The sequence below is a fragment of the Panthera pardus genome, unplaced genomic scaffold (genome assembly GCF_024362965.1).
Source record: "Panthera pardus isolate Hobbes unplaced genomic scaffold, ASM2436296v1 HiC_scaffold_6, whole genome shotgun sequence".
Lineage (NCBI taxonomy): Eukaryota > Metazoa > Chordata > Mammalia > Carnivora > Felidae > Panthera > Panthera pardus.
Genome location: NW_026526991.1, coordinates 11584280 through 11607403, shown reverse-complemented (window position 1 = coordinate 11607403; position 23124 = coordinate 11584280). Strand labels below are relative to the sequence as shown.

General features: G+C 54.0%; 1 long non-coding RNA gene across 1 annotated transcript; it reads left to right on the top strand.

The window, feature by feature from the left end:
• The first annotated feature begins 5107 nt into the window (after positions 1–5107).
• On the top strand, positions 5108–22715 carry LOC128774982 (uncharacterized). Its single transcript, XR_008419572.1, has 3 exons — positions 5108–5578; positions 18562–18841; positions 21160–22715. It is a non-coding gene; the product is annotated as an uncharacterized LOC128774982 (long non-coding RNA).
• Positions 22716–23124: the final 409 nt, after the last annotated feature.

The window sequence follows — 23124 nt, the reverse complement described above, 5'->3', positions numbered from 1 at the left end:
TGGGATAAAATGAGAGCCACGTGCCTCTGAACTATCCCGACCAAAGTCTCCCGGTGGGGGTTGCACAGAACCACTGGCTGGCAAGGGTCTGAGGGATGCTTTTCTGCCGGCAGCCTCAGTTTCCTCATCTGTACGGTGGGGACAATGACGGTGCCCATCTCACTGCCCAGCATGTAGAAAGCACTCGGCAAACACCGGCGTTGACTGACTTTCTCACGGGCTTGGGACTAATGAGGGCCAGGGCATGGTCAGGGAGAGGCAGCCGGGCCTTCCTATGACCTCCCTTTTCTGGTTCCCGGAAGACTCTCTTGTGACTTGGGTCTCTACATACCCTCATTCAGTCAGTCAACAAACTCCTAAAGCAGCACCGAGGACACAGCCCCTACCCTCAAGGGGTCTGCAGGCACTGAGGTGAGGCTGTGATGAGGGAAAGACAGACCTCCACCCCTACCCCCACCCCCCCCCCCGCACACACATCCTCTCCTTGCTATCCCTTCCAGCTCTGTTTGAGCCTTGCTTTTTTCCCTACAAAATGAGACTCACAGGGTTGTTTTCATGTTCAAGGGAGAAAAGGGATTGATGGGAAAGAACTTTCTAGACTGCCAAGTGCATCTAAACAGATGGCCAGGACTATATTAGGAAAGCGGAGACCCACTCATGGAGTGATGCTAATGGTCAGTGGGTTCCAGGGCAACGTAAAAACCTCCGGTTTTAAGAAGTTTTCAAATAAAGGAATGATGCCTTTAGCCCATCCTTTGAGTAGGAAGAGACATGGGGGCAGTTGGTAGGGGAGGGATGGGCTGAAATTTGGTTGCTTACCTTGCTTTCTAGACGGCCAGGACCTGAGCTACGGGAGGGTGGGGCACAGAAGCAGATGAAATCCAATGGCTGTCTTCCCCTCACCTAGCCGCCCAGAGGTCAAGGTGCTGAAGGGGTGGAGACACCAAGCTCAAAGTCTCACTTCCTGGGGTGGCTCAGTCGGTTAAGCGCCCGACTTCGGCTCAGGTCATGATCTCGTGGTTTGTGGGTTTGAGCCCCGCGTTGGGTTCTGTGCCTGAATCCTGCTTTGGATACTGTGTCTCCCTCTCTCTCTGCCCCTCCCCTGCTTGGGCTCTGTCTCTCTGTCTCTCTCTCTCTCTCTCAAAAATAAATAAACATTAAAAAAAATTTTTTTTTAATCTTGCTGCTTCAGCAAGGGGACAGTATTGGTTAGGGGGCAAGCAATGTTGCTGTAACAGTGTGGAAAATATCATTGCTTCAATGACACAGAGACAAGTTTCTCCCTCACGTGACAGTCCAGGGAGGTGGTCCAGAGCTGGCGTGGCAACTCCCCAGGGCTGGGCGCCCAGGCTCCTTCCATTTTGTAGCTGTCTTCCCTCTTATCCACGTGCCTTCTGCCGCAAAACTACAATTCACTTGTCATTCCAAGCAGAGGGAGAAGAGAAAGAGAGAAAGGGCTGACACATTCCTCTCCTATTAAGGACATGGGGTGGCCAGCCTCCAAGATTGTCCCCGATGATCCCTGCCCTGCCCCTACCCCCCATTTTCGTGCCCCCGTGTTGTCCCTTCCCACACTGAACAGGGATGACTGCATGACCGATAGGGTATTTGGGAAAAGACCGAGTGTGACTTCTGAGGCTAGGTCATAAAAGACATTGGAGCTTCCACCTTGCTCTCTCTTGGGTCACGCGCTCTGGGGGAAGCCAGCCGCCATGTCATGAGAACACTCATGCCCTGTGGAGAGGTCCATACAGTGAGCAGAGGCCTCCCACCAGCGGCCAGCGTGAACCTGCCCGCCACGTGAAGCAGCCACCTTGGAAGCGGGCCTCCCGGCCACAGCCCAGCCTTCAGATAATCGCAGACCCAGCGGACATCTTGACAACAACTTCGTGAGAGATGCTGAGCCAGAACCACCCAGCTAAGCCCTTCCTCAACCCCTGACCCACTGGAACTGGGTGAGACCCTAAATGCCTATGTTTGTTTTACGCTGCTAAGTTGTGGGAAATCTGTTACTCGACACTGGGTAACTCACACAGGTCACCCTCAGAAGGCACGCTCATCAGAGTCGTTCACATCTATTGGCCTCAACCCAGCCACATGACCACGTGTAGCTGCAAGGGAGTCTGGGAAATGCGGTCTTCGGTTGGGCGGCTAGGTGCCGGGCTAAAACTTCAATGACTCAGGTCCTCAACTCAATCACATCTGCAAAGTCCCTTTTGCCAGATAAGGTAATATAACCACAGGTTCCAGGGATGAGGATGTGGACACCTTCGGGGGCCATTATCCTGGCCGCCACAACTCAGTAGCTTGTACGTGCATGTTCACAGCAGCTTTATCCATAGTAGCCAAAACAAAAAAAAATGGCCAAATATCCTTCTAATGGATGAATGGTTCCGAAAACTATAGTACATCCACACCATGGACTACTACTTGGCAATAAAAAGAAATGAGCCATAAATACACGCAACTCGGTTACACCTCAGGAAAATTAGTCTGAGTGGAAAAAAAAAATTTCAAGAGGTTACGCGTCGTGTGACTCCATTTACACGACGCCCGTGAGCGAACATCGTTACAGAGGTGGGGCCCAGAAGCTACAAGGGGGCAGCGAGGGTCGCTATATATAACGACGCATCTCATGGTGGTTAAGTGTCTTGATTACGGTGGTGGTTACATGAAGCTCCCCACGTGATAAAAGTGTGTAAAGCTCCCCACGCACCAGCACACGAGTGCACGTATCACTGGTAAAATCCAGATAAGCTCTGTGGATCCCACTCATGTTGATTTCCTGGTTTTGATGTTGTACGATAGTTAGGCAAGATGTTACCATGGGGGAAGTCAGTTCAAAAATTAAAAGTTGGGGCGCCTGGGTGGCTCAGTCGGCTGAGCGTCCGACTTCGGCTCAGGTCGTGATCTCGCAGTCCTTGAGTTCAAGCCCCGCGTCGGGCTCTGTGCGGACCGCTCAGAGCCTGGAGCCTGCTTTGGATTCTGTGTCTCCCTCTCTCTCTGTTCCTCCCCTGCTCGCGCTTTGTCTCTCCCTGTCTCTCAACGATAAATAAACGTTGAAAAAAAATTTTTTTTAATTACAAGTTAAGGGGCACCTGGGTGGCTCAGTCGGTTAGGCGTCCGACTCCTGATCTGGACTCAGGTCACGATCTCATGATTCATGAATTTGAGCCCTGTGTTGGGCCCTGCACTGACAGCGTGAGACCTGGCTTAGGATTCTGTCTCTTCCTCTCTCTCCATCCCTTCCCCAGCCATGGTCTCTCTCTCTCTCTCTCTCTCAAAATAAATAAATAAACTTAAAAAAAAAAGTAAAAAAAAAAAAAAAAAGCAGGGTGGGGGGCACCTGGCTGGCTTAGTGGGTGGAACGTGAAACTCTCGATCGCCAGGTTGTGAGTTCGAGCCCCACGTTCGGTATAGAGATTACTTAAAAAAAAAAAAAAAAAAAATGCTGGACTCCCAGCCTGGAGACCTGGATCCTGGGTTGTAGTTCTGGTTCTTTCCTTAACTCGCCTTAAGTCGACGGCAAATCCCTGGCCACCACTAGGACTCTATCAGCCCTCCTGTGAAACGGGGGTTTTGGCTTGTGTCACAGGTTTTCACAGTTTGATGTTTCACGGCGATACGTTTTGTTCCAAACATCCTGATGGAGACACGATGGGCACTGGTGCTGTGATCCCCCATGGGACTTCTCCTGCCAGCACCTGCACCATCTCATTGGAGGGCTCTCCCTGAGCTCAGGGGAGGCCGGAAGTGCCGAGAAAGGAAAGTCCTCTGACGGGAGCCGGTCATCAAGTGTCCGGGCGCCTTCGCCCCTTGGGCAGAATGGCCGGGCTGTGTGTCTTCTGCCCTGGCTCCCAGAGATCCCCAGTGGAAACCCACATGCTTTGTCCTTGTCTTGCCTTCCTTGTCTCACCGTCCCCTCTCCCTGACCTGATTTGCCGGGGAACTTTATCCAAACAAATGACTCGTATTCAAATCATCGTCTCAGAACCTCTGCGAGCCCCGTGTCGGGCTCTGTGCTGACAGCTCGGAGCCCGGAGCCTGCTTCGGATTCTGTGTCTCCCTCTCTCTCTCTGACCCTTCCCCGTTCATGCTCTGTCTCTCTCTGTCTCAAAAACAAATTAACATTTAAAAAAAAAGAAAAGAAAAGAAAAGAAAAGAAAAGAAAAGAAAAGAAAAGAAAAGAAAAGGAAGGGAGTCAATAGGGCAGCACAACTAGAGAGGAAACCTCGTGAACCAAGGCCCTAGGAAGGACCCTGAGACGATAACTCGCTGTCCCCATCCTCCGCGCTGACCAAGTCACTTGGTGGCAGTTCTCTCCATATCTTGCCTTTTCACTCAAGACCACGTTCCTGTTTTGACCAAGAAAGTGACCCAAAAAGGACTGCGGTCACTCTCTTATCGGGCCTGTGGTGGGGGTGGAGGACACACGTCAGACCCTTCCCCAGCTGCTGTGGCCCCAAGCCACTTCTCCGGGGAAGACACCCCAGCCCCACTGGAGGCCACCACTGGGCACCTCTCAAACTCTGAGCCAGACGAAGGGATGTGTCCTGAGCAGTGGGCCCAACGGCACCCAGGTAGCCTGGTCCTCCTAGGAGAGAGCACTGGAGAGGGAGTCCAGCGGCCATCTTTGTAAAGTCTGTATCTTTCTGAACTTCAGTCTCTTCCACATCCACACACCAGGATCACAGGCAGGGACGTGCCTGGTCTTCGCAGGCCACAAACTGTAACCAGTCGTATCCTTCCAGTGGGGGCAAAGCTCTGTCCTTTTTCCACCGCGTCCCAGCCCTCGGCACAGGGCCTGGTGCGTGTGAGGGGCCCAGTAAACGCCGGCTGGATTAACGAGTTGGCGAATGAATGAATGAATGAGAGTCTGGGTATGTCGTCTAGTTCAACCATTCAATCCAACGTGGTATCGCGAAGGGCCTACTATGTGCCAGGAGCTGGGCAGGCCACCGAGGAAACTCACAAATAGCAAGACGGGATTTCTTACCCTTCCGAGCTCATGGTGTAAGAGCAGAGCAACCTGTCATCAGGGCCCGTGTGTGTATTCCTGAGTATCCTCTGTCTACTGAACTTGACTCTCAACCCTGGGCCGCTGCTCAGTGTCTGCGGCGGCTGAACTCTGAACTCTAGGGCAGCCCCACGATCCTTCCTCCTGGCGTTCACACCCTTGTGTGATCCCCTCCCCTGGAGTGCGGACAGGGCTATGATTTGCTTCTAACCAACCGACTGTGGCAAACGGGACGGGGTGTACATAGTCACGCGTATGTGACTCTGTTATATACCTCCTTCTCGTGAAGAGGCTCCGTCTCCCTTGCTGGCTTTGACGAGGCAGAGAGCCATGCTGGGGAAGGAACGGAGGGAGGCTCGCCCCCGACACCCAGCAGGGAAATGAGGCGCTTGGTCTGATCACAGCGAGGAACTGAATTCTGCCAGCAATTGTGGGAGCTTAGAAGTAGACTCTTCCCCGGTCAAGCCTCAGCTGAGACTACAGCTCCTGCCAACACTTTGTCACCTTGTGAGACCCGGGCTGGTATTTAAGCCGAGCCCATATTCCCGAGCCACAGAAACTGTAAGTTCATAAATACGTGTTTTTTTTTTTTTAAGAATTGTTTTTCATTCTTTTTTTTTTTAATGTTTATTTTAGAGAAAGAGACAGTGCGAGTGGGGGAGAGGCAGAGAGAGAGAGACAGACAGACAGACAGACAGAATCCAAAGCAGGTTCCAGGCTCCGAGCTGTCAGCACAGAGCCCAACGTGGGGCTCGATCTCAGGAAGCGCGAGATCGTGACCTGAGCCGAGGTCGGCACTTAACCGACTGAGCCACCCAGGTGCCCCATAAATGTGCGTTGTCACTGTGCAGAAAAAACCCCACTTTGGAATGGAGCCAATGGGAGGAAAGCAGAGGTAGATGTGGACCGAGACAAAGCCTTCGTGATACTGCTCACTTGAGCACCTGGATCCAGCCATGCCTGAAACTGGTCATCTACCCCTGGACGTTCCACTCATGTGAGTCAATAAATTTTATCTTATTATTTCTCTAAGCCAATTGAGTCCCTTGCAAAAGAGAAAGTCTCGATTAATACACTCATCTTTACAGGTAAAATTCAGTAACTTCTCTCCTCAAGGAAGCCTTCCCTACCCACACCGGATGGCTTCTGCCTGCTACACCACTCTCCCAACTTACCCTTTGGTTTTATCCTCTTCCAGCGTTCTTTAGCATCTTGAGTGTGAGTTGTGATACTCGAGCACGATTTGACGCACTTTATTTATTTATAAAACGTTTAAGTTTATTTATTGAGAGAGAGAGAGAGAGAGGCAGAGACAGAAGGAGGGAGGGAGAATCCCAAGCCTGCTCTGCACTGTCAGTGACATGGGGCTCAAACTCACGAACCATGAGATCATGACCTGGGCCTGCGTGGGGCGCCCCAAGAGAAAGGTTTTTAAAAAGTGCTTCAGGGGTGCCTGGGTGGCTCAGTCGGTCAAGCACGAGTCTCTTGATTTCGGCTCAGGTCATGATACGGCGTGTGTGTTCGAGCCCCACATCGGGCTCTACGCTGCCAGTGCGGAGCCTGCTTGGAACTCTCTCTTCCTCTCTCTGCTCCTCATGCATTCTCTCTCTCTCTCTCTCTCTCTGTGTGTGTGTGTGTGTGTCTCAAAATAAGTAAATAAACTAAAAAATAAAAATAAAACACCTCTCTCTTGTTGGCACATAGTATACACTAAACAAAACTGATCCAAAAAAACGCTTTTGGATCAAAATGCAAGGTTGTCAAGACGCGGATAAAAGGAATGAGGTTCACGACCCTGTACTGGCCCCCACGGTACGCCAGGAACTTTCAAACAGGCTGTCCCAGTAATTCTCCAGAGCTTTACGGCTTCCGGGCACAGACACACAGAAAACCCAGAGAAAGTCTGCGAGGTCCAGGTATCCCAGGTGGCCTGTCTGGGCCTGGCCTGCCCGGTCTGTTTCCGTTTGTCTGGGCCTCTTTCTCGAACTCTCATACTTACTGTTCTGTCTCTGGGTGTCTGACTTGCTCTCCCTCTCCTGTTTCTCTGTCTCTTTTTCTCTTGCTTCTTTCTCTCTGCATCTGACCCTCTCGCTTCTGTTTCTTTCTGTCTCTGGCTCTCTCTCTCCTCTCCCTCTGCCTCGTCCTTCCTCCTCTCCCTGCCTCCCTCCTCCTTTCCCTGCCCTCTCTCCTCCGGGAGTTCAGGCAAGGACCCAGCTGGCCTCTAGGAGACACAAGACTCCCCGGGGGCCCAGCAGGAAGTGCAGTTTCCCCTCTGACCTGTCAGCTGGCCACGGGGGACCCAGCTTCCCTCCCACTCTGTCCACTCACACAGCCTGTGCGGGGATAGAGTATCTCCCTTTTGAGGAGCTCTGAGGACAGCCTTTCCCGGGAGGGTAGAGGGTAGGGGGCTGGGCTGCGGCCTGATGAGCAGGAAAGGAGAACCCCGTGTTCACTGTTCCTGGGTGTTAGCACTGCAAAGGTTGGGGGGCGATGGAGACAAGTGTCAAAGGCCACAGTCCAGTTCCCTTCCGGAAAGACAGAAGGACACAGGGCAAGGAGCTGGGGGATGGGGGTTGGCAAGAACTGAAGTTTGGGGGGGAAAGAGAGAGGTCTCTGCAGAGGCAGGGGCTTCTGGCCAGCCAGGGAGGATAAGAACCACCCCTGTGGATTTGCACAGCCATTAATATACTTTTACATCCCCTGGGCGACCCTTAGGAGAGGCCCTGTGGTGCGTCAGCATCCAGGGGCCAGAGTCAGAGGCCTGGTTTCTGATTCCATTTCCACCCTGCCGCACGCGTGACCTTGGACATGTCACGCGACCCCTCCCAGCCCGTCTCATCATGTATGAAATAGGGGTAAAAGGCCTGCTTATTGCAGGGGTGCAGAAAGGATGGGGGACTAAAGGCCCTGGAGACAGGAAAGGAGCCAGCACAGGACCAGGAGCCCGGCTTCAAACCGCACACGCGGATTATCTCACAGCCGCAGGGGCCAGAAGTCCAGCACTGACCTCACTGCACAACATCAAGGTGTCAGCAGGGCTCTGTTCCTTCCGGAGGCTCTGAGGGGGGGACGACGGCACTTTCCAGCTTCTGGAGGCTGCTCACACTCCTTGGTTCACGGCCCCTCCCTCCGCTTCTCCCTCTCCCCCTCCCTTAAGGGATTACACCGGGTAATCCAGGATAATCTCCCTGTTTTAAGGTCAACTAATGCGAAACCTTAACTACCTCTGCAACTTGAATGCCCCTTTGCAGGAAGCCTAACTATTTACAGGTTCCAGGGATTAGATCATCTGGATGACCATCTTCGGGGGGCCATTTTTCTGTTTACCATGGGCTTTAACATGCCCCATCTCATTTTAATCTCCCCAACAACCCAGGGCGGGGGGGAGTAGTGTTGTGAACCCATTTTACAGATAAAGAGATTGAGGTCAAGATCACACCAACATGAAGTTAGTGCTCTGGAGGGACATGCAGAGGGTTTAGATGTGAGCTCTACCTTCTTGGGGATTTTTAATCTAGGGGAGTGGAGGGGGCAGGGCGCACCACACCCAAAAGCAGAGAAGGGAGTGCGGGAGAGACAGGGGAAGGGGTGGGAGGAATGGCTTCTTGGTGGCCGATTAGGATCTCGCCCCCCCTTGACCTGTCCTGCTCTCCCTCCCTCAACAATAAATTCATATGGAGAGCCTCCTCAGTGCCAGGCTGGGCTGGGCATCGGGCGGAGACTCACAGGAATTAGGCAGGGCCCTCCTCTGGGCAGCTCTGAAGACAGGAGCCCAGCCTCCAGGGCGGGAAGCCCCAGGAATTTGTTCTCCCACATTCCTGCCCCAGGGCCTAAGGACTGGGTCTCAGCTCACCAGCCCCCAGATGGCTCTGTGCGGACTTGAGTGGCTGTGGGACAGCACCTCAGCGGGCGCTGGCAGAAGGAGCTGGGAGCCCGGGAGGGGTGTCTGGGTTCAGACTTCATTTTGCTCCTCTGGGTCTGCCCCTGTGCTAAGGGAGAAGAATGGGCCCCGGCCTCTTGACTCAGGAATGCGGAGCATTTCTTAGCACCACTAAGAAGGAAGGGGTCAAGGCCTCCTATCCCAGGCTCTAGAAGGATCCAAATTGTTTGCTAAAACCACGGCCCAGGAGAGGTCTGAGGGGAAATGGAAGTCTGAACTGGGGGCAGATATCCTGGCTCTGATTACCCTATGGGGAGGAGGGGCCTGCTCTTAAAAAGGAAAGTTACCCAAGGGGGTGGATGGAGGGAGGGAGGCAGGAACAGAACTCTCCCTCCCACGCCCCCCCCCCCCTGGCAGCAGCTCCCAAGGGGTGTGAACCAGGCGTGTGGGTGGGCTTCCCCCCTCCCCCCAGGCACCCACCTCCTGGCCCTGCCCCCCTTCCCTCCCGTTCTGTGTTCTCAGATGTTGTCAAATGCCTGTTGGCCAGGCCTGGTCTCCTCTGATTTGTTCAGTGACTATTAGGTGCCAGACAGCTCGCCAGCATCCCCAGGGAGGGACAGTGTGCCCCAGGAGGGGTGGGCCTCCTGCTGTGTCCCCAGGCCCGGGGTGTGATCTCACAGCCTGGCCTTTCTCTTCCAGCCCCTGTAGGCCTGCTTTCTCCCCATCCCCCGGGAAACCTCACCCTCCTCCCAGGCCTGTTCCAGGCCTTGTTCTTCCCCGCGGCCCCTCCCTAGCTCTGCCGCCCGCCCCCCAACTCCTGTGGGGACTGCACCCTAGCTCCACCCATCCCTGGGGACCTGGGCCCGACAGACCCCAGCTGAGGGGCACCCGACCTTCTAGACGCTTCCTGAGCTGGCTCTCCTCTGCCCACCATGACCCCATTCTGAGTGGTCTCCCACATACAGACCCCAGAGGCCAATTTCCCTTGGGTCCTGTTGGCCTCGGGGCTCAACCAGAGGAAGGGAACCAGTAGGGCACATATATCCTGAACGATTGGTTGACTGTAAGGAACTTACGATTGATTAACTGACTGTAAGGCAAGGCAAGTCCGAAATCTGCAAGGCAGGCCTTCAGGAAGGGCAGGCGGAACTTCCCCCAGCTCCCCAGCCCGAACTCACCCACACCTGGAAAGTTCCTTTTGCCCATTTAAGGTAATGTATTCACAGGTGTCGGGGATTAGGATGTGGCCTTCACTGGGAGGCCAGTATTCTGCCCACAGCCCCTCCACACACACACACACACACACACACACACACACACACGGCCACCACCCTGCCCATTCCTTCATGAGCTGTTTTCTAGGTGGTCAACAGACTGGCCCGAGCCTGGGCTGGGGCCTGGGGGCCGCTGTCTAAGCTGAGGCAGTCACAGAAACAGATGGATGGGCTATAGTGACTTGATAGGGGTCAGATCTGAGAAGGGAGGAAGGGAAGGCGGTACTCAGGGATAAGAGTGTCCTGTGGGGGGCCATCCCCACAGGGATCGGTGGGGACACTGCTGGGCCATGGTTAGGAATGGCATGCTCTCTGCAGTCAGATTTACTGTGACCTTCATGGCAGGAAGAGAGGGAATCATGATTTTATACACATATATAAAATCCTCCCGGGGCGGGGAGGGGGGGGGTGGAATCACGTTATATTAAAACAAACACAGATCTGCTAGGGAGTGGAATGCAAAATTCACAAGGTTTCTTAAGAAAACAATGGAGGCTTGAAGGAACCGTTGGGCGGGCCTCCGGTTCAGTGCTCGGAGCCGCCTTCCAGCTTCCCGCTTCGGCTCCCGGAGGGTGGCGGCTGTGCCGGGCGCTGTAGCGAGTTTGAGAAGCTGGCAGGGCGGAGCTCGAGTCGGACCAGCTACCGGGATGTGTACCCGGACCCGGGAGGAGAGAGGCCCAGCCAGCTTCTCCCCGACCAGGCTGGCGCACACCTGAGCATGGGCGGAGCCAAGTGGAGGCCTAGGCCCCGCCTCCCCCCCTTCTCCCCCGCCCCCCCCCTCCCCCAGCCTTCTCCAAGTGTCCCAGTCTCGGTCTCAAGGGAGAGCCAGGTGGCCTGGAAAAGCAGACCCTGGGGGCGAAGCCAGGCTCTGACCATTGAAGCTGAGTGGACCGGGGGCAACTCAGATTAGGGTAACTCTGTGCCCTGGTTCCTGGTCAAAGGGCATAGGCTTGGGGAAAATCCTGCCCTAAGTGACAAAGCCCCAGTTACTTAACCTCCTGCTGCAATTAACCACATCCGCAGCCCTTCGAGAAAGATCTCCAGGAAAGCAGCTACTGGGCCGGCCCATTCACCAGGGTCCCAAGTGTCGCCTACAGGGTCTAGCATACGGTGGGAACACCAGAAGTACCCCCTTTCTTCCTTCCTTCCAACGATGCATATTAATTAGTCTCCAGTGAGGTGGGCAGGCACCAGGCTGAGACTTAGACATAACTTCACTTTACAGCTGAGGAAAGGGAGACTCAGGTTAAGTGACTTGCCCAAGGTCACACAGCAGGTAACTACTTGTCCCTGGAGTCCCTAGTTCTTCCACCTGACTTTTTCCACTTGACCGCAGCGTCGAAGCGTGGAAGTTTGGAGGCAAGGAAGGGGAGGTGCCCAGAGGCAGGGGACAAGCCTGGAGAAACAGGCAAGGAAGACTCATGGCCATCATCAAAGGTCAAGGAAGGGACCAGTGAGAGTTTGGCCTTCATCCTGTGGACCACAGGGACCAGAAGTCTGTTCCCGCTTTGGGCCCTTGCAAAACCAAAGTGGGCTCAGGGAAAGGGCTTGTCACAAGTACTCTGCTTTCTCACCTGAAAAAACTGGCACAAATATATCGATAAGTGTTCATAATCCCGGTGCAAAGGATTTGAGCCTTAGCGTCAGACACATCTGGGTTGGGGTGCCTGGGTGGCTCAGTCGGTTAAGCATCAGACTTCGACTCAGGTCATGATCTCACGGTTCGTGGGTTCACGCCCCGCGTCGGGCTCTGTGCTGACAGCCCAGAGCCTGGAGCCTGTTTCAGATTCTGTGTCTCCCTCTCTCTCTGCGCCTCCCCCGCTCACACTCTGTCTCTTTCTCAAAAATAAATAAAACATTAAAAAAATTAAAAAACAAAAAACACAACAACAACAACAAAACATATCTGGGTTAAAACCCCAGCATTGTCACTTCACGGTTGGGGGATCTTGGCGAATGATGAGATTAGTTACCTTTTCCGGGCCTTAGTGTCCAGCTGTGGGGACAGGACTGCTCTGACTCATCATGCAGGACCACTATAGGACTCAAAAGGGACAAGTTGGTTGAACACCCAACACAGTGTATGTATCTGACAGTGACAGCTATTATTATTATTATTATTATTATTGTTGCCATTAGCCAGGTGTTGTGGGGATTGGACCCATACTGGAAACCCCCCTGCCAGGGAGCAGGGCTCCCCAGGGTTTTGTGGGCCCGCCTCTCCCCACAGAACTTGGAGCCCTTGGTTTCTGGCTTCCCAAGTGTCTGTGCATGTTCCAAAAGCTTAGGCTTACAACTCATGACCCCCGTGAGTATGTCACGCTAAGCAGCCTGAGAAAAAAACCGTCTGGAGACGGGAGACGGAAATGGCCTAGCCCCATTCTGCCCCGACTGGCTGTGTGATCTTGTGTGAGTCATTTCCCTCTCTGGGCCTCAGACAAGGGGAGGTGGATCAGATGACTCGGAGAGGCTTTCATTTCTCATCTTGGCAATGGGGGCCTGGAGATGGAAATCTAGTGCTGGACCTTCAAAGTCCAGGGGGTGGATGCCCACCAGGTCCCAGGTGTCCGATTCCTGAAGCTTCCAAAGACTTTAAAAAAAAAATTTTTTTTTTTAACGTTTATTTGTTATTGAGAGACAGAGAGACACAGAGCGTGAGAAGTGGAGGGGCAGAGAGAAAGAGACACACAGAATTCAAAGCAGGCTCCAGGCTCTGAGCTGTCCGCACACAGCCCGACGCGGGGTTCGAACTCACGAACTGCAAGATCATGACCTGGGCCGGAGTCGGTCGCTTAACCAACTGAGCCACCCAGGTGCCCCCCAAAGACTTAGTTATAAGGAATCCCCATGAAATACTGCAAGATTGGACAAACGAAACCACGGGATGCCTGGTTAAATGTGAATTTCAGATTAGAAAACAAGTAGGGTTTTTGTTTTTGTTTTTTAGTGTAAGTATGTCCCAAATGTTGCATGAGACAAACTTCTACTGAAAAGTTAATTTTTCTTGATCGGAAGTTCAAATAATTCAAATTCAACCGAGAATCCTGTACTTTATCTGGCAACCCTAAACACAGACAAATTAAAAAAAAAAAAAAAAAAAAAAAGAGGAAGCTCTTTAGGTGCCGATATGACATGCTGTCAAGGACACGTGAAGGGAAAAAGGAAAGTGAGGAAAAGTGTGGCTATTATGCGTCCCTGTATGAGAAAGAGAAGAAAAGAAAAGAATGCAGAAGCCCCTGGAAACACAGGCCTTCTGGGGAGAGGAACTGGATGGCAGGAAGGGGAAGAGGAAAGACTTTTCACTGTGTCCCCTTTGCACTTTTTGAATTTTGTGCCATGTGAATTTTTTATCCAGGAAAAAAAAAAACCCCACATAATAATAATAAATAAATAAGTAACATAAGCCGGCAGTTTTGCTCCGACCCTGCTCCCCGCACCCTTGACCTCCTGCATTCTAGAAATACTCCAGGGCTTGTGTTACCCTTATCAAAATTCCTTTAGGCCTTTGGACTCGTCTCAGCCTGTCGTCAGCATCCCCCAGCCTGCAGGGGTGGGGTGAGTCACAGCCACCCCCAGCCAGCTGTTTGCCATCTGCCTTCCTGAGGCAGAGCCCCTTCCAGATGTGTCTCCTCCCCCCCATCCCTGCAAAGACTGGCCTCTCTCTTCATCTCTCTCTCTCTCTTTCTTCTGTCTCTCCCCTTAGACCATAATCCCAGTGGATTCAACCCCGCCGCCCCCCACATTGGGTGTGCCAGTCACTGTTCTAAGAACGAATCTGAAAGGGAGGGATGGCTGGAGCCAGGGGAGAAGGGTGGGAGGATCAGTTGTAGGTGTGTTGCAGGGAGGTGGCATCTGGGAAGGCTTCCTGGAGGAGATGGCACCTTGAAAGAAAAATACTCTCCTGGGGGCACCCAGGTGGCTCGGGTCGGTTAGGTGTCCGACTCTTGATTTCGGCTCAGGTCATCATCTCACGGCTCATGGGTTCGAGCCCCACGTGGGGTTCTGTGATGACAGTGCGGAGCCTGCTTGGGATTCTCTCTCTCCCTCTCTCCCTGCCCCTCCCCTGCTTGCTGTCTGTCTCTCTCTCTCGAAATAACCTGGGCAAAGCCAAGGTCGCTGGAAATGTATCAGCAGGTCTTTCTTGAGCACAACAGTACGTAGAGCTCAGTGCTTGGTGCAAGGCTGAAGGCAGGACGAGGAGGCACAAACACAGGGCCCTTCCCTCATGCGGGGGAGAACATGGCACATCTCATAGGCTGTGGGAACAAGTCAGCGGGATGCCTTCGCTGCCATATCCAGGAGGACAGGCAGGGCTGCCAAGGGATCCAGGGGAGGGTGACCAAGCTGGGGTGGGAAGGGCCTTTGCACATCTCACTCATCCTCCAGGCAAGGCCACAGGCCCAGAGAGGGACAGGGAATCGGGCAGGTCACACAGTAAGTCAGCTGCAAAGCCAGGACCAGACCCCGGGCCCCTGACTGCCAGTCCAGGGCTCTCTACACAACCAGAGCTCAGGGCTCAGGCTCGCATCAGAGAAGCCTTCCAGAAGCAGGGATGCTAGGCACTCTGACCCCGGCCATCCCCTCTGGCAGGTGGTCCCAGGAAGGGACCTGCCGACTTTGTAAGGTGGGGCGACTCTGCCCGGTTGGGCTCAGCTCACGGCAACCTGCCAGAACAATCTAGAGAGGAAAGGGCCACCTGCTCAAGGTTATCCCAGTGGAACCCTGTGCAGGCATCATCCCCGTTTCCAGGAAAGAAAATGATGGCTTAGGGAAATGAAATGATTTACCCGAGGTCGCTAGGCAGTGATGATCATGACCTAGCCATAGCAGCGCCCCGTACTGTTTCCACACCATTCTGCCTGCATTTGGGAAGTCCGTAGCCCTCGCACCCAAACACGCACATGATGCCTCCAGACATGCCTGACCAGGTGAAATCCCACCGTGAACTCTCTTCCTTCCTGTTTACCACAGGCAGCCCCCGAAAAGGAGCACGTAACCCCTGACGGCGCTATCAGCCATTTCTACTCGAGTATAAGTTAGTTATCAGAGCCTCAGACTGGGGCTGAACGCAGGGCCCTGCCCAGAATGACACACGACAGGTGAAGAGAGAGAGGTCCCTGGGCTTGGGCTGTGCCCTGGGAGTGGCTGGGTAGAGCTTCCCCTGGAGCGCTTGGGCGCCGGGCCCCCGTGTCCAGGTGGCATTGTGGGGGCGGTGCCCAAGGGTGGAGGTGCACGGTGATGTAGAAAGAACACCAGCCCCGCTCAGGTTCCGACCTGCGCTCTACCTTCTCCTACCTGCACGGGCTGAGCCTCCCACTCACCTCCCTGAGCCTCACAACCACGCCCGTGCCTCAGGGCCCCCTTGTGTCCACCGGGCAGGTGAGGGTGCTTGAGATGCTCCATCCCAGGGTTCTCAAGCTTAAGGGGGCATTGGCATCCTTTGCAGGGCCCCCGAAAACTCAGACTGCATGGCCCCACCCCAGACCTTCTGCTTTTGTTTGGGGGAAACTAACTACTAACTACCTAACTAACTACTAACTAACTACTAACTAACTAACTAACTACTAACTAACTAACTAACTACTAACCAACTAACTACTAACCACTAACTAACTACTTACTAACTAACTACTAACTAACTAGTAACTACTAACTGCCCTGACAAGTTCCGTGGTTCTGCTGCTGCTTGTGCTGGTACCGCTTCTCTATAAAAAGCAGGTGATCGTGGGGCGCCTGGGGGGCTCGGTCGGTTAAGCGGCCGACTTCGGCTCGGGTCACGATCTCGCGGTCCGTGAGTTCAAGCCCCGCGTCGGGCTCTGTGCTGACCGCTCGGAGCCTGGAGTCTGTTTCAGATTCTGTGTCTCCCTCTCTCTCTCTCTGACCCTCCCCTGTCCAGGCTCTGTCTCTCTCTGTCTCAAAAATAAATAAACGTTAAAAAAAAAAATTTAAAAAAAAAGCAGGTGATCGCTATGAAAGCCTAGAGGTGGGGGCTGGGGGCGGGGGGGCGGCGGTGATACAGAGCAGAGCCTCGGAAAGACAAGTACAAACTTGACATTTTGCAGGGATTTCACGCCCCCGTCGTCAGGGTTGGACAGAGGGTGCCCGGAAGGATGAGAAAAGGGGGGATATAGGGCCAAGGTCAGGGAGCGGGATGCTGGGCTCTCTCCAACGACTGCTTCTGGGAATGTCAAAGTCTTCCTCTAAGCGCCCGGGGGCAACTGCTGGGCACTGTGCCCAGCGCCTCTCACGAATTGTCTCACATAATAGGTCTCCCCACGGGTCTCTGAGGTGGGTTATCGATACCCCATGTTACGGGTACAGGAACCTGTGGCAGACAGAATAACGGCCCCCAGGGGTGTCCACATTCCAAGCCCCAGAAGCTATGACCATTCCCCAACATGGCAGGAGGGACTTTGTAGATGTGGTTTTGATATGGATCTCCAGGTGGGGACACTATCCTGGGTTACCCAAGTTAGCCTGGAGTAGTCACAAAGGCCCCAATAACAGAGAAGTAGAAGGTCAAGGTCGCCATCTAGTCAGGCTGTTAAAACCAAACCCCACACACTGCCTGGCTTGTAAACGACAGGAATTTTTTTTTTTTTTTTTCCCTCACAGTTCTGAAGGCAGGAAGTCTAAGATCAAGGTGCTGGCACTTTCACTTTCTGCTACGGTTCCTCTTCCGGATCCACAGCTGACACTTTCTCCAGGTGTGCTCACCTGGTGGGAGGGACGGAGCCAGGGAGCTCTCCGGAGCCTCTTTTACAAGGGCTCTGATCCGGTTAGTGAGGGCTCTGCCTTCCTGACCCAAGCGCCTTGCAAAGGCCCCGCCTCCAGAAGCCCGTCATCTTTGGGGGTTGGCATTGCAACGTATGATTTTGAGGGGGACAGAAACTGCAGACCACAGCAGTCAGAGAGTCAGAAAGGAGGTGGGACAGAAGCAGAGATTTGGGGTGATGAGGGTGGGACTGCCAGCCAGGTGTGGGGATGGCCTCCAGGAGCCTGAAAAAGGCAAGGAAATTGATTCTCTCACTCGGAGCCTCCAGAGAGACTACAACTCCGCTGATGCTTTGATTTTCGCTTTTTTTTTTCTTTAATGTTTATTTTTGAGAGCCAGAGAGAGAGAGGGAACGAGCAGGGGAGGGGCCGAGAGACAGGGGACAGAGGATCCGAAGCGGGCTCTGGCTAACAGCCCACTGTTTGATGCGGGACTCGAACTCACGCACCATGAGATCATGACCTGAGCCGAAGTCAGACACAACGGGCCGAGCCACCCAGGCGCCCCCAACGCTTAGATGTTAGCTCCATCAGATTCACTGTGAATTTCTGACCTCCGTGAGTGCGAGATAACAAATTTGGCCTATTTTAGGCCACGAAATTTGTGGTCACTGGTTGTGGGAGTCATAGAAAATTCATCCCGAACCAGAGGCTCAGAAGGGTACAGTGATAAGATCCAAACGTAGTCTTTCTGTCTACAGGAACTGCGCTCAGACTCCTAACCACAAAGTTGACTCAACAGCCAACTGGGGTCGGGAACTGAACACACCAATACCATTCTCTCCCCCTCCCACCCCACCCCCACCGTGGCGAAGAAATGACCCTGGGAGTGAGCAGAGGGGAATTCTGCTGGTTTTAAATGTTGGAATTGTTATGGGAAAGGGGTGGGGTTGGGGCCGGGCACAGCAAAAGGTTTCCCTATCATGGGACTCCAGTTGATGAGAATTGGCTGCCCCGAGCTCTGTGCAGAGCATCCTGAGGCTGAGCCCAGGCTCCCGGGGAAAGTGTGCTGTGGTCGATTGGTAATGCCTGACTTGGCCTTGCCGTGGCTAATCAGCAGTGTATGCTGATCAGGATCAGATGGGTTCCCTAGGGCTGGCCCTGGGTCTGACTTATCTTTTAATTCCCAGGGCCTAGCAATGTGCCCAAAACAAAGCAAACACTCAATCAGTGTTTGAAGGAGGGAGGGAAAGCGGGAAGAAGCGGGGAGGGGAAGCAGGGGAAGAGGAATTTATTCGCAGGAGGCCAGGATGAGGGCCGGTGGGTAGAATCCAGGGTGGAGAGCTTCTGATTCCCCTCCTTGTTCTGTTCATAGCAATCCCTTCCTTTGGGGGGATCCACCCCTGCCTCGTTCCACCTGGTGATGGCAGAACGGCCAGTCACAAGGTCCTGCCCCTCCTCTCCAGGGGCAGGCCTGTGACTCAAACCAGGCAAGACAATCTGAACCCCAATGAGAAACACGGGGGCAGGGGCGTGGGGGAGAGAGCGTCTGATGGCCACATCCTGGAAAGGTGGTCCACGAACTCAACCCGTGGAGAGGAAGTGGGCCAGAACCCTGGTCTGAGACTCCCGGGGCTGAGCTCAGACGCTCCTAACCTTAAAGTCATCTCTTTCAGGACGGCCAGCCAGAAGGCCCAGAAGCCACCAGGCAAGAAGCACCCCCAGGAGATGCGGGCACCCAGCCTTTCCGGCTTTGCAGAGGCGTGGCCAACATGTCCCAATAACCACCTCCACCTCCATTTTTATTCTGCTGAGTTATGCAGAGTCAGTCTCTGTGGCTTGAAACTGAAGAATCCCAGCCTCCTCGTATGGTCTTTCTAGAAGGAGGAGCCGGCCAAGAACCATTGCTGTCCCGCTAGGGAAAGTCTCTTTAGTTGGAGACTTGAGAAAAGAGAGGTTGGTGTTCCCCCAGATTCCTGTGTTGAAGCCCGCATGGGATGGGATGGGATGGGACGGGATGGGAGGTGGGGCCTTCGGGAGGCGAGCCCCCATGATGGGATTAGTGTCCCCTGAACAAGAGGGGAAACGCTAATGATGATACGAGAAGACAGCCATGTGTAAACCAGGAAGAAGGCCTCAGCAAGGCCCCAACATTGCTGGCACCTTGATCTTGGACTTCCAGCCCTCCAGTCTGTGGAATTCTGTACAGCAGCCTGCCCTAAGGCACAGGGGCTGGGAGGCTGTCCGGTGGGGATGTTGTGGAGGCAGTTGGGGAATGAATGGGAGGGAGGGTCCAGAGACCTGTCGCCTCAGTGAGCGTGAGTTAGATTCCTTCCCTTCTGGTGTGGCGCCTGACTGAGTCCCTTTGCTCCCTGAGCCTCAGGGAGGTCATGAATATTATTTATCTGATAGGGTCCCCATGGGGCACATAGAGATAATGCAGATGAAGCCCAAGGTTACCCAAGCAGGGCACTGGGGCTGGAACCCAGGCACTTTCCTTTGAGAACCCCAGATCTTACCCAGTACTCATGCTGCCTCCCCTAGGGAGAGAAGTCCAAATCCCTCCCACTGTAAACTCTCTTGATCGCAGATACAGGGTCTGAAATCCTGCCCTAAGAATCACGTGGGTCCAGTTAGGAGATGCCCACATGGAAAAGGAGAGTGAACTGAGAAGGCAAATCATGCGTATGCACGAGCTCAAGGAGCCAGCAAGCCCAGGGGGAGGAGGGCCCCTCTGCCTGGATTTCAGACCATATCCAATGTCTCCAGAAAGAAAGGACTAGAAGCCACTATCCTAATCCAGAGGCCCCCAGGGGGGAAACAGCAAGTTCCCGGAAGAAGACAGGTTCCCACAGGCTTTATCCTCCCCTGTCACTGCTCCAGGCAGCTCAGGGTTGGGGACAGGAGGGAGAGAGGGTGTTCTCTTATCTCATGCTGGGGGAGGGAGGGCCCTCCTCCAGCACACGAGAGGAGAAGGCAGGCAGCTCAGGCTCAGAGCAGGAAGGGCTCTGAGACCTCCTGTGGTCCTGTCCCCTCCTTATAGGGCAGTGCCTCGGCCGGGGTCCACAGAAAGAGGGTGGCAGGATCACAGCAAGGACGCAGGTCCCCCGGGGGGGGGCCTTGCAAGCACACAGCCCAGCTTCTCCCAGGCAGGACATTTCCCCCAAGCCCCTTCCCCAGCCCCCCTCCCCCTTCCACAGACTCTCCACCTGCAACAGTGAAAAGAAAGAGCCCTGGATTTGGAGCCGGGAGACCCGAATCTCAGTACTCACTCCGAGATGACTCCTGTGGAGGAAACTCAGCTGAGTCTCCTCCCCGCTCTGGGCCTCAGTTTCCAGAAAAATAAAACCAGAGGGTTGGACTCCATCTCGAAGGTCTCCTCTGGCTCCAGTGTCCTGAGGGCCAAGGATCTTGAGTTGGGGCCACGCCCCTGCCCCAGGGGAACTAGATGCCAAGTGGAGACTTCTGTCTTTTTATTTTAAAGTTTATTTTATTTATTTGGGGGGGGCATGAGTGGGGGAGGGGCAGCGAGAAGGGAGAGAGAGAATCCCAAGCAGGCTCCATGCTGTCAGCGTAGAGCCCCGATGCGGGGCTCGAACTCACACGCCGTGAGATCATGACCTGGGCTGAAACCACGAGTCGGACGCTTAACTGACTGAGTCACCCGGGGTGCCCTGCCAAGTGGAGACTTCTGAGGGTAGGGGTACGGGTCGGGGTTTGGGGGACCCACCCCACCCTCTTGGGCTGCTTTACAAGTGAAAAGAGCCATGTTGGGGCGCCTGGGTGGCTCCGTCGGTTAAGTGACTGACTTCAGCTCAGGTCATGATCTCGCGGTTCGTGAGTTCGAGCCCCGCATCGGGCCCTGTGCTGACGGCTCGGAACCTGGAGCCTGCTTCGCATTCTGTGTCTCCCTCTCTCTCTGCCCCTCCTCTGCTCTCACTCGCTCTCCAAAATAAATAAACATTTTTAAAAAAAAAAGGGAAGTAAGAACAAAGAAAGTGGCTGTGGAATGGACTCAGGATGCTGAGCATTTAAATTCTTTGTGCATTAAAAAGGGCCTCCCAGCCACTACCAGACCCTTTGGAAGGACGCTTGGATCAATGGTTTTCAACGTGCAGGTCAAAGTGCAGGTAGCTCTTGAAATTAATTTGGTGAGTCAGACTCAGAATTTCATAACCGGGACGAGGATAAGAATGATGGGAAAAGAGCAGAGTGAGTCTCGGGTAGTAAACGGTCTCATGAAATGCTTGCTTGGATTTTGTGTTTTGTGCCAGGTCGTGATGTAATGTGTGCCTTCGTGCTGGTCGCAGTCAGAAAACCTTGAAAAGCCGCTGCCTCAGACGATGTGCCCTTTGTTCACCAGCAGGGGCAAGACAGCTGGCACGGAAGGAGCTTCCTGTCTGCCTGGGCACCCTGCTCACACACCCGGACCAAAGGCTCGGGCCACACCCAGCTGGGGGCCCCCACCCCGGCAACCGCACAGCGCCCGGCACACCTCTCCGTCCTCCAGGTTCCCTCTTCTCTCAGCCTCACGCCCAACCCTGCCTTCACTCCGGGAGGCCCTGTCGAAATGACACTTCCTCTGGCCATCAACCCACAGGGGGCCAGGCAGGCTGTCCCCTTCCGCTGCTGGCCGTCCCACAGTCTGCTGGAGCGCAGCACTCTCACCCTGCAAGTCAAATGCTCCACCATCAGCGGCTTGGCACACTCTGATTTAGTGGGCGGGTGGAACTGTTCGCTTAAAATGAATGAACGAATGATCGATTGAAGGTTGACTTGCTCTGGGGCGGGGGTCCTGGTGCAGAGGCTCGCTGCTTTAATCGTCATCCAAGGATTGCTGTGTACCTACTAGGCACCACGCACGCAAGCGACCGGGGGACACTAGACCGACCAGAATAGGATGGCTTCCCTCGAGCAGCTCACAGTCCGGTGAAAGAGACAGGCATGTGAATTACCACCCAGATAAGAGCCCCAGATGAAGACATTGGCCAGAGGACCCCACCTTGCTGGGAACACTGTATCACAACTCCCCCACTAGCCAGTGAACTCCAGGAGAGATGGCTGGACCCTGCCTGCATTGCACATCACCACCGTGGAGCTCTCTTTCTGGTGTCGCATACTAACGCATTCAATATTTACTTAATGAATATTCAGGAAGCTGCAAATGGTGCATGTTGACCTGAGAGGAAAGTGGGAGGAAAGTGCTAGGAAGAGGCGCTGAGCAGTCTGTGGGCCCCGGACCGTGGAAGGCTCGTCAGCCCTGCTAAGGTCTGGGTCTTTCTCCTGCAGGCACTGGGGAAGCCATGGAGGAGTTTCAGCGGTCTAGAAAATTCCTTTGGCTCTGGTGTGCCGGGTGGGTGCCTGTGGCCCAGGAGGGCAGCTGAGAAAGCAAATGCAGAAGTAACCCAGGCGAGGAGACTTGAGTCTAGAGGCAGCCGGCTGGGGTGCGCTGGCGTGGAGGCATTTGCGTGCTGTAGATGCGTGCTACGACGCGAGGACGCTGGCCAGTCAGGCTCTGAGATCCCACCTCCTCCAGCCACACCGTCCCCTGCTGGGGCAGGGTCCAGTCCCCAGGAGGTTCCTGCCAAACGTCAGCCACTGCTAGCAAACTCAAGAGCTTTGCCTTGGCACTCTTTGTACCCTTATCTTATTCTTCTCATTAAAAATCAGCTCCTGTTTTGGGTGCCTGGGTGGCTCGGTTGGTTAGGTGACCGACTTCGGCTCAGGTCACGATCTCGCGGTTTGTGAGTTCGAGCCCCGCGTTGGGCTCTGTGCTGACTGCTCGGAGCCTGGAGCCTGTTTCAGATTCTGTGTCTACCCCCCCCCCCCCGCCCCCCCCGTCCTGCTGCTCACACTCTTGTCTCTCAACGATAAATAAACGTTAAAAAAATTTATAAAATTTTTTTTTGAAAATCAGCTCCTGTTTTAACGCACTCATTTACGAACATTACAAGAATCTATGAAGGATCTATGCCCTTGTGTGTATTTCTGCACATTTTCATACTAAAAAACATTAAAGTGAATATTATGTCACCACCATGTATGGAAAGCCAAGTGCCATAAACAGTAATTCTACACTCTCAATGGAAACTCTGAAGTCCCCAAAACAAAGCCATGTTATGAAACTTACCCAGCTCCTATCTCCTGCTCCTGTCTTCCAGTCTCAGGCCTGTCTCTCCTTTGCTAAGGGGTGTGAGAGACATTCTAACCAAAGGCATTCTCCTTGCCCCTAACCAGGA